At 45.0% G+C, this 9,457-nt stretch overlaps 1 protein-coding gene across 1 annotated transcript in view; it reads left to right on the top strand.

Moving 5' to 3' along the window:
- The first annotated feature begins 706 nt into the window (after positions 1–706).
- OTUD7A (OTU deubiquitinase 7A) overlaps positions 707–9,457 on the top strand; it is a 60,633-nt gene continuing 51,882 nt past the window's right edge. Inside the window, exon 1 of the mRNA XM_087941700.1 lies at positions 707–970. The gene's annotated coding sequence lies outside the window, so the exon portion shown is untranslated. The remainder of the gene's footprint in view (positions 971–9,457) is intronic.

Genomic DNA, 9,457 nt, shown 5'->3' with positions numbered 1-9,457 from the left:
TCTAGTTCCTAGTTCATCCCACAGAATCGGATTCCCAGAAGAAGCTCCTGTCGTTTGGGGGTTTGGGTGGGAACACAACAGTTTGGCTACCCGTGTCCAGTGGCTGGTCGATCTCGGTGGACTTGGGAAAGTAAAGATGGATAGAGGATCTCCCCTAATCCTAGTTTAATTTTCATTGGCCGTGGCATTTTCCCATGCATTTTACTCTGATCCATAAACCATTCTGAACGAAAAGGTGTCCCCACCGCTTCCCTGACATCCATTTTGACTCCCTCCTTCTCCCCAGGCGCCCCTCCTGCCTCTCACTCCCACCAGAGAGGAATGGCTGCTCTCCCTCCTCCTCCTCCTCCTCCTCCTCCCTCTTCTTCCTCTTCTCCCTCCCTCCCTTCCCTCTTTCCCCCACTCCTCCTCCTCCTCTTCTTCCTCTCTCCCTCTCTTTCCTCCTCCTCCTCTTCTTCCTCTCTCCCTCCTCCCGTCTTTCCTCCTCGCCTTCTCCCTCTCTCCTTCTCTTCTCTCCCTCCGTCCCTCCTTCCCTCTTCCCCTCCTCCTCTTCTTCCTCTCTTCTCTTCCCTTCCCTCCTCCTCCTCCTCCTCCTCCCCCTCTCCCTGCGCGAGAAGGCGAGGGCTGGGCGGGAGCTGCGGCCGCCTTCCTCCCCCGCCCGCTCGCCCGCCCGCCGCTCCCGTCCCGTGCCTGCTCCGAGGAGGAGGAGGAGGAGGAGGCGGCGGCGGCGGAGGCGGCGGCCGCCCTTGCGCTTCCTGCCCAGCCGGGGCTCAAGGGCGGCGGGAGGGGGCTCCGCAGCCCCGCCGCTCGCCCGCCCGTCCGCCTCCGGCCCGGCGCCGGAGCAGCAGCGCCTGCATTGCAGAAGCCAGCCGCCCGCCCGGTCCTGCCCTCCGCCTGCCTGCCAGCCAGCAGAGCGGCCGCAGCCTCCGCCAGCCGGGAGGGATGCCGGCGCTGCGCTTCCCCGGCGCAGGTAAGGCGCGCAGCCCCGCTCCGGCCAGGGGGGCTTCTGGCGGGCGGGAGGGGGGGGGGACACCGTTGGAGAGGACGGGGGTCCATCTCGCCCCGACGCCCCCGGGCCTGCGCGCTGCGGCTGGGCTGGAGGCGGCTCCCGGCGCCGGACGCCCCCCGCCCCGACCCACCGGCCGGGCCCCAGCATCCTCGGCCAGCCCGGCCTGGGCAGCCCCGGGCGAGGGCGCGCGATGCAGCGGGAGGGGGGTCAGCTGCCCAGGTTGGGGGAGGAGGAGACCCCGGTGGGGGGTGGGGGAGGGGAAGGGGCCATTCCACCCCCTCCCATCCCTGCCCGGCTGGGTAAGTGCCAGAATGTCACACCTGGCGGTCCCCGTTTCTATGGCGACCAGGTGAGGGCCAGGCCACCTCGGGATGCAGCTGAGCTTTTGCATCGGGTTTTCGGGCACGGGGGGTGGGGGTGGGGCGGGGAAGGTGGCCTTCCTGGCAACCCCCCCTCCCCTTTATTTTGAATAAGGGCCCCTTGCTCTGATCTGCTCCGGTGACGTCATAAGGCAAGAAACTCCTGCTCCGTCATCACAACCCCCCCGCTCCTCTCTCCCCTCCCCTCCCCCAGGCAGTGCAGAGATGGAGAAGCCCTCAAATGGGTCAAAATGGGAATGTGCATTTAGAGCCCTTGAAACATGACCAAGTGGCCGCTGGAGATCAATCCGGAGGGTGGGTTTGCGGGGATGCCTGCGAGAAATGCTGCCTTTTTTTATTTAAGCCACGAAGGAAAGCTGGTATTTGTCCTAAGGCCTTAGAACATCTTCCTCTTCCTGCAGCTTTTCACCAATTTTATTTTTAATTTTTTTTTGGCTGGGGAGCCGGTCCTAGCTCAACCCAATCTCATGCTTAATCTCTGCCTTGGGTGCAAAGAATTTCTCTCTCCCTCTTTCTCTCTCTCTCTCTCTTTTTGGGGAGGTGGGTGGGGGGAGAAACGCTGTGGGTGCCTTTAGCAGAGAATGATTCCCCCTGACCCAATTGAGAGGTGGCTGAGCTTGGATTCCAATTCAGCTTTGCTTCCCTGGGTGTCAAAGCCGTTTCTCAGCCTTACTTTCCCCGCCTGCAAAGAAGGAAAAGGTGTTTTGAGAGAAAAATCATAACCCTGGGAGAAAAAAAAAATAGCAGCCAGGGATGGGAGGTGTGTGTGTGTGTGTGTGTGTGTGTGTGTTGTGATTTTAATATTCCCTTGCAAGGCAAAATGACCTCTAAATTTATTTTTGTACTGATAAAATAAAGGTTAGGGCAGAGAGGTGAGTTTTTATCCTTTAGTGCAGGGGTCTCTCCAACCTTGGCTACTTTCAGCCTGGAGGAGCAAAGCTGGCTGGGGAATTCTGGGAGTTGAAGCCCGCCAGGCTTAAAGTTGCCAAGGTTGGAGACCCCCGTTTTCGTGGGAAGGTGAGAACAATTGAACTTAAATAACATATTCGCAGACTGCTTAAGGCCTTGTTGCCAATAGGTAAAGTGTATAATGCACCTTAAGGCTATAATTGTCCTATCAATTTCATACCTTAAAATAGTCACCCTGAAACTCTATATTATGGGGCAGATGTTCTAAGACATTATTTCTCAACCTTGGTGACTTGAAGGTGGGTGGAACTCAACTCCCAGAATCCTGGCTGGGCCTTCAAGTCTCCAAGGTTGAAGAGAGATACAATAATTCCCCGCAAATTGCAATTTTCGAGAGTGCCCAAGGGGTTGAAGTTGGCCTCTAGCTCAGGTACATTAAAAAAAAAAAGATTCTTTTTTAGGGAATTGCCAAAACCTACCAGGAGCATCATTTCAACTCTTCCTAGTTTGGCAACCAAAGCTCATTTTCAAATAACAAATCCATGCATCGTTTTTTGGGAAGAGAAACCTTTGTTGCTTTGTTTGTCCTGACTCAAAACGGTAGACGTGAGGCCTTTATTTTCCCACTGACCAATGTGTGTGTGTATGCTTTCATACATGACTTCTTGGCAATAAGGAGGCAGGCCCGATCTTTTGATAGGGCTTGGTTTATGCTTGTCATATTGATTAAGTCTTCCTTCCCAAAAAATATAATTGCAAGGGTTGCTAATGGTACGGAAAACCCTGTAAGATTTTCCTTCCATCTTCCTCCTTCCCCCCTAGCTGTTTTCCATTCCCTTAACAGTCAGCATTTGCAGGCAGCTAAGTACAATTTGTCCTTCCAGACCAAAGATTCCCTTCCATTTTTTAAAGATAGCTAAAAATACCTCCACACGTGCCCTTTTGCAAATCTTGAAGTCGACCTGGTGAAATTTCCAAGTTTTTGCATGGATGTTATCCTTCTGGCTGCCTAAGCAAGGATACAGGCCGGTCATCAGAAACAGAAAAGGTGATGAATCCAAGAAATATTTGCTAATGTGCTTCTCTCTTTCCACGATATGTGATCACGTTGCAGTCTGGAAAAAAAAAACAAAAGTTTGTGCCTTTTCAAATAATGCTTACCTTAGAACCTTTGTGCATGCGAGCATTCATCACTCTCTGTCGGTGCGCTTATATAATCGCTTTGCTGGTAAATTTCAGATTATCCAAGGGTTTTAAGGTGTCCCCCAGTCATACTGATAAATTAGGAATTATTAGCGTTGCAACCTCATGCCTGCTTAGTTGGGAATTAAATCTCCTTGAATCCTGTGTGTTATGCTTACCAATGTCTGGTTAATCAGTTATTTCGGAAATATATTAAGCATGGTCATCACCTAAAGAGAAAAGAAAGTTTCATTTTCTGGTTATAATTAATACCCCATAAAAAAAGAACTTCCTTGGGATAGTTTGGATAAGAGCTAATGACATTTTGGGGAACACGATTGGGAAGTATTTTAAATTCTGTTTAGCCTCCAATCCCTAATGAAACGCAGCCCTGAAATCATTGCAGGAAACAGTAGTTTAAATTGGTCAGGTCTAAAGGAAGCACCACAGCTATGAATGTTTAATGTCTTGGCCACAGGATGTGTTTCATGTCAAAGGTTTCAGTAGCACAGTCGTTAGATCCGAAGCATGCCAGAGAGAGTTAAGTTGCTTCTTGTAGGTAAACAGCTCTGTGGGATGGTATTTCACAGCGCCAGGCTCTAAATTTATGTCCATCAAGTGATTGTATTGTTTTCCCGAGGAATTTAACTTTTCCATGCTGAGGCCAAAATAAATCCAAAGTGGTCAAGGAAAGGTAGGATAATTTTATTCTTTTAACCATGAATCTTTTTTCTTTTTCTTTTTGGTCCCTGCATATACATATTTATGGCTGTTTTATACCATCTATCTGTGCAAATAAGGGGACTAGCTATTAACATCGCAGAGCTGAATCTGTCTCTCTGTAAAATGAAATGAACTCTGATGATGGCAGCAGTTTCCTTGCCCTCTGTTGCCGTTCAAGATTCTGACAAAAAAGCAGCAGAAATGGTCTTTCTAATTCCTCCCAATTTCATCCTTTCTGAGGATTTTTTTTCTCTGTCGCATTCGTTTTGAAATAGTCGACATTTAAACCAGTTAACCTGTGTTTGCTTTGGCAGCACCTGTTTCAGAAGGCTAATGGAAATAACCTTCTGATAGCAAATATTGCATTTTTCAGACTAGGAAAGCCAATAATAAATAATGCTTCAATTAAAGCTCCAATAACACCCCAGGAGAAATTGAATGAGACGGTGATGCTCAAATGGACATTTGTTGGATATTATTTATTGGGGCTATTTAATAAAGTGCCTTGTTTCATTTCTTTGCACTGAGTGTTCTAGAACGATAAAAGAAAATGGTCATCTGTGCATGTAAACCAGGGTTTTTCAGTTTTGGTAGTTTTGAGAAGTGTAGGATTCAACTCCCAGAATTCCCCAGCCAGGGGATTCTGGGAATTGAAGTCCATACATCTTAAGATTACAGAGGTTGAAAAGTTATATATCCATATAACTTCCCAGATGACTTCTCCTTAAGTATTAGATATTAGATCTTGCTGGACAGATATAAACTAAGTAACAGTATTATATAGCAATGTATATATAGGTAATTTATATATAGGATAATGTGTCTGTCCCCTGTCCAGCCTCAGTTGAGTAGCTATGATGTAGAGCACCTGAGTTCACATCCCATTCCTACCATCAATGGGTCCAGATTTCCTCTTCCAGGCTCAGAAGAGGCCCTTCTGGACAGTATGATGGACTATTCTAGAAGACTAGTTTATGGCTGAGCAGCATCAGAGCTTAAAAGCGTTTCCAGGCTGATTTAAGGTTTGCTAAACTAGCAGTTTTGGTCTTCAGAGTTTTCTGAGTCAACCTTCTTGAAATCCCACATGCCAGAATTATAAATGGTTGGTTGATATGTGGTGAAGTGGAATACAAGTATACCTGATGCTGAAAATAATTAAAATTAGGGCTGTATTTTGCCCAAGGCTCCGTTTTAATCAGATTTAATCAGATGTTGATCTATATTTTAAATCCTATTGGCTTTAAAAGCTGGTGATCCAGCACAGTGTTTTCTAACTGTAACCATGTTAAGATGGGTGGACTTCAACTCCCAGAATTTCCCAGCCAGCGTGTTTTAAGAGAGGTGGACAGCTGTCAGGGGTATTCTGGGAGTTGAAGTGCACCCATCTTAAAATGGCTTCAGTTGGAAAACACGGTGCTAGCAGAAGAGCTTACCCAAGTATTTTCTTTATGAAGGAAAACTCTGCATTTTGTGTGGCGATGTCCGAGTAGTAACACATGGAAGGAGTCAATAACATAGATGACGCTGGGTTTCCATTCTCCAAGTAGGGCATTTGGATATCATTCTAAAGCAGACGTTTTAAAAGACGATATGTAGTTGAATCTAGACAAACTTCTGTTGTTCTTGATACCAACATTTCCAATTATATTTTGATTTTCTGAGTCTCCTCGGAGGAGGACATCAAACGGTGAGAGTTGTTTTCTTTTGCATGCATATTTGCTGCTGGATAACCTAGATTTTTGGAGGAGTTCATAATTTCTGAACATTATTTATGAGATGATTCCAGGTGTAAAAATTGATGACGGACATTTTAGGTCAAAGAAGCTCTGCAGGGAAGTGAAATTAATTTTTTGAAAATAAGGAAAATAAGGAATTGCTTTATGTATTTTTTTTTCCAGGTGTCCTTTCTTTGGGACATGATTTATTCCAGGAACAGAATAATTTTGTAAAGCTTTTGGGGAGTTTGATTAGTGAATTCATTGATGGCGGTAACCACATTTCCAGTATTTAATATAGCTGTGTCCATAGTTGCTTCAAGAAGGAGCTAAGTGTGAGATAACATCTGATGATAAGTTGTGAGTATCAGCGGGTACTTTAGAGAATTTGTAGTGTTGCTAATATGTCTGTGTTGGCTGATCTCAGTTGTGTGTCCCTTCTGAGTGTTTCTCGAGATTTCTCAAGACTTTCTCAACAGTCTCTAAGAAAAATGTTCAGGATGCTGTGGTCATTTCCTCTCAGATTAAAACAGCAAAATGGTAGAATGATATTTAGACTCCTCTTCTCCAGTTAATCACTTCCCAAGAGTTTCAGGAGACTCTGTCGAAATTCTTTGGTTTTTGAAAACCAAACTAAAAAGCCACATGCTTAGCAGATGGAGGAAGATTGACAGCGTGAAGAAAATCACCATCTACGCTCTCTGAGGTCACCGTCTTTCCATAGCTGATCCATCAGGATGCATATGCTAAAAGCTGAATTCTTGTCCAGAATGGGCACCAGAGGTCCATGAAAAACGTAAATATTTATGGCTTTCTGAAGAGGTTGATCTCAGCGACTACCAACCTAGGAGTTAGATTCCTCCTTCACTTCCAGATCTCCTACAACATCTTCCCTGCCTCCATTTCTACTTTTATTTCGCAAAACACATCAGAACAAGTTCTTGAAAGCTGGTGAGTAAGAAAATGTTTAGCAGAATGACAGAGTTGGAAAGAACGTTGGAGGTCTTCAAGTCCAGCTCTCTTTTTGGACTCAAGCAGGAGACCATTCCAGACAGGTGGCTGTCCAATCTCTTCTTGAAAACCTCCAGTGATGGAGCACCCACAACTTCTGGTGACAAACTGCTCCACAGGTTGACTGTTCTCACTTTAGGAAGTTCCTCCTTAATTCCAGATTTCTTCTCTCCTTGATTCATTTCCATCCGTTGTTTCTTCTCTAGGTGCTTTGGAAAATAAGTTGACTCCCTCTTCTTTATGTGGAGACAGGATTAACTACATTTGAATGTAGATGTTTGTGGATGGATGTTGAGGAGAAGAAAGGAATTATATCCAGATGTTTAGCTCTTCTTTTCGGAGTGGAGGAGGCCATTTCTTTCTTTTCCGTTGATTTCAATTGTTTTGGGATCTTTGCTGACAATTTAGAAATGTTTCCCAAATATTAGAAATGTGTTACCTGAAGACCAGCAATTTGTACGTGTGTGTGGATAGTGCAATTTTCATTTGGTTATTTTGCTTAGATTCTGAAGTCTGTGCAAAAAAGAAAGTGTCTTATTTGAACTCTCAGTCAATCAATCAATAATATTTATTTGCTCAATGACCAGCACAAATGTACAAGAACAAAAATAAAGTGAAGCAAATAAATGCAATAATATACTAATAACTAGAAGTATCAATCACAGAATATAATATTCACTGCTACATTGCTGTGTTAATAAACTTGGTCCCTGGGCGATAAATCTAAAACATTAATGAGTATAAAATAAAAATAAAACCCACATATCCCCTACAATTTATATTCGAACCCTAGAAGAAAAAGAGAGGGGTGATTAACATCCAACAAATTTGCTCTACAGTATATGGTCTTCTAAGTCAGGGGTCTCCAGCCTTGTGAACTTTTATAAGACTTGTGGACTTCAACTCCCAGAATTCCTCAGCCAAGTCTTAAAGCGCACAAGGCTGGAGGTCTCTGTTCTAAGGGAAAGCTAGTATGGGTTGAGAAGACTCCTTCACTTAAGGATGCCAATGTACAGGTGTTCCAGCTCCAGAGAGTCGTTGTATTTGCAGGAAAACTTGTTTAGATAATCCTTCTCGCTGAAACAGCCTTTCAGCATGTAAGGAGATCGTGTTTCTTGGCTTGTAGGTTTTTCCCTTCATTTTCTTGGTTGCAAATCCTTCTGGTTGATTAAAAAAGTGGCATTTAGGTACAAGGTGCTAAGGAGTTAGTGCATGTTGCAAAGTTAATACATAGATACGTGATACTGATGCCCACATCTGATAAAACCTAATTCAGCTATGTTTGCCTGGCATTGGTCATTATTAGCCCCTTTGGGTTATTCCTTGTTTAGACATTCTGGGGTGCTCATCGTTATTCATAATGGGTGAAGGCTGCTTTCTTGTTCCCCGTTGTTCCCAACTCTTAAGATCCAGTTTGGGATCCCATCCAAAGAACAGTGATTTAGGAGACAAAGGTTTGAACTGCTCAGGTGTAACGTTACACAGAATGTTCTTAGATGTCTTGAAGATCATCAAAAGGGGAATAATTGACCTTGGAAATATGGAACGGTATGTGGGAAAAGCCTTGGGAGACTGGAGCAAAGGGAACAGTCCGATAAGAGAGGGCGTAGCCCACAGCTGCATAGTGGGTGGAACAAAAGGCAGCTTTGCAACTCTGAACATTCACTAAATGAATTGTTGTAAGTCAAGGACTCTCTACACATCAAATAAATAGTATTGGCAAAAACCGATGAGAGATGAAGGATCCGCATGCAATCTAGTAGCAAGAGTTGATCTACATTCCTTTTTTCAAGTTCAGATGTTGGCTCTTCTCAGGCTACTGAAGAATAGATTATATCGGAATCATTTTCCAAAATCCATACAGTAAATGATTAATCAGCAATCAATGCTGGATAGCTCCCTTTAAATGCTCCTTCCTTCCAGGGGGAAAAATGCACCGCGCTGACCAAATATTTCATTATAGAGGAGGGTTTGTTTTTAATTCAAAAAGAAGGAAAGGCAGTATTTTTTTGGGGGGGGGTTGGGGGTTTGTGAATTAATTAGAAACAAGGAACAAATCTCACACCATCCTGTAATTTTCCCTTCTTTGACTCATTCTGGCCAATACAAGCAACGCGCTTGGAGCCTCTTGTGAAGTTTTCAAAGGTAACTTTTTGAAAACAAAGGAACTTAGGAAATCTCTCCTAATTGAGGGGAAAAAAAAAATATAGAGGAGGGACATCTAAAGCAGCAGAAAGATCAAAGGAGATTTAGCAACACAGGCTGTTCCGCGAAATAAAATAAAGCATCCTTTGACATCCAAGAAGGCGATGCGAAACCACTTCGTCTCAAGTGACAGTGTGCTCCGTATTAATTCCACCGTCCCACGTTGGCTGTGCAGGGTTTCGGAGAAGGGGCCTTCCCCAGGATTCGCCCGAGACGGAGACTAGATGGCTGCATGGGATGGAAATGATACCCAGGAGCCCGAGAGCCGCGGTCGTGTTTGTAAACGGAGGCCTAAAGACATAACTACGGCGGCAATTACTTTC

This window comes from Pseudonaja textilis, chromosome 13 (assembly GCF_049901715.1).
Source record: "Pseudonaja textilis isolate UNSWEBS1 chromosome 13, rPseTex1.2, whole genome shotgun sequence".
Lineage (NCBI taxonomy): Eukaryota > Metazoa > Chordata > Lepidosauria > Squamata > Elapidae > Pseudonaja > Pseudonaja textilis.
Note: the sequence above shows the minus strand (reverse complement) of the source record. Positions and strands in the feature narration are given on the sequence as shown.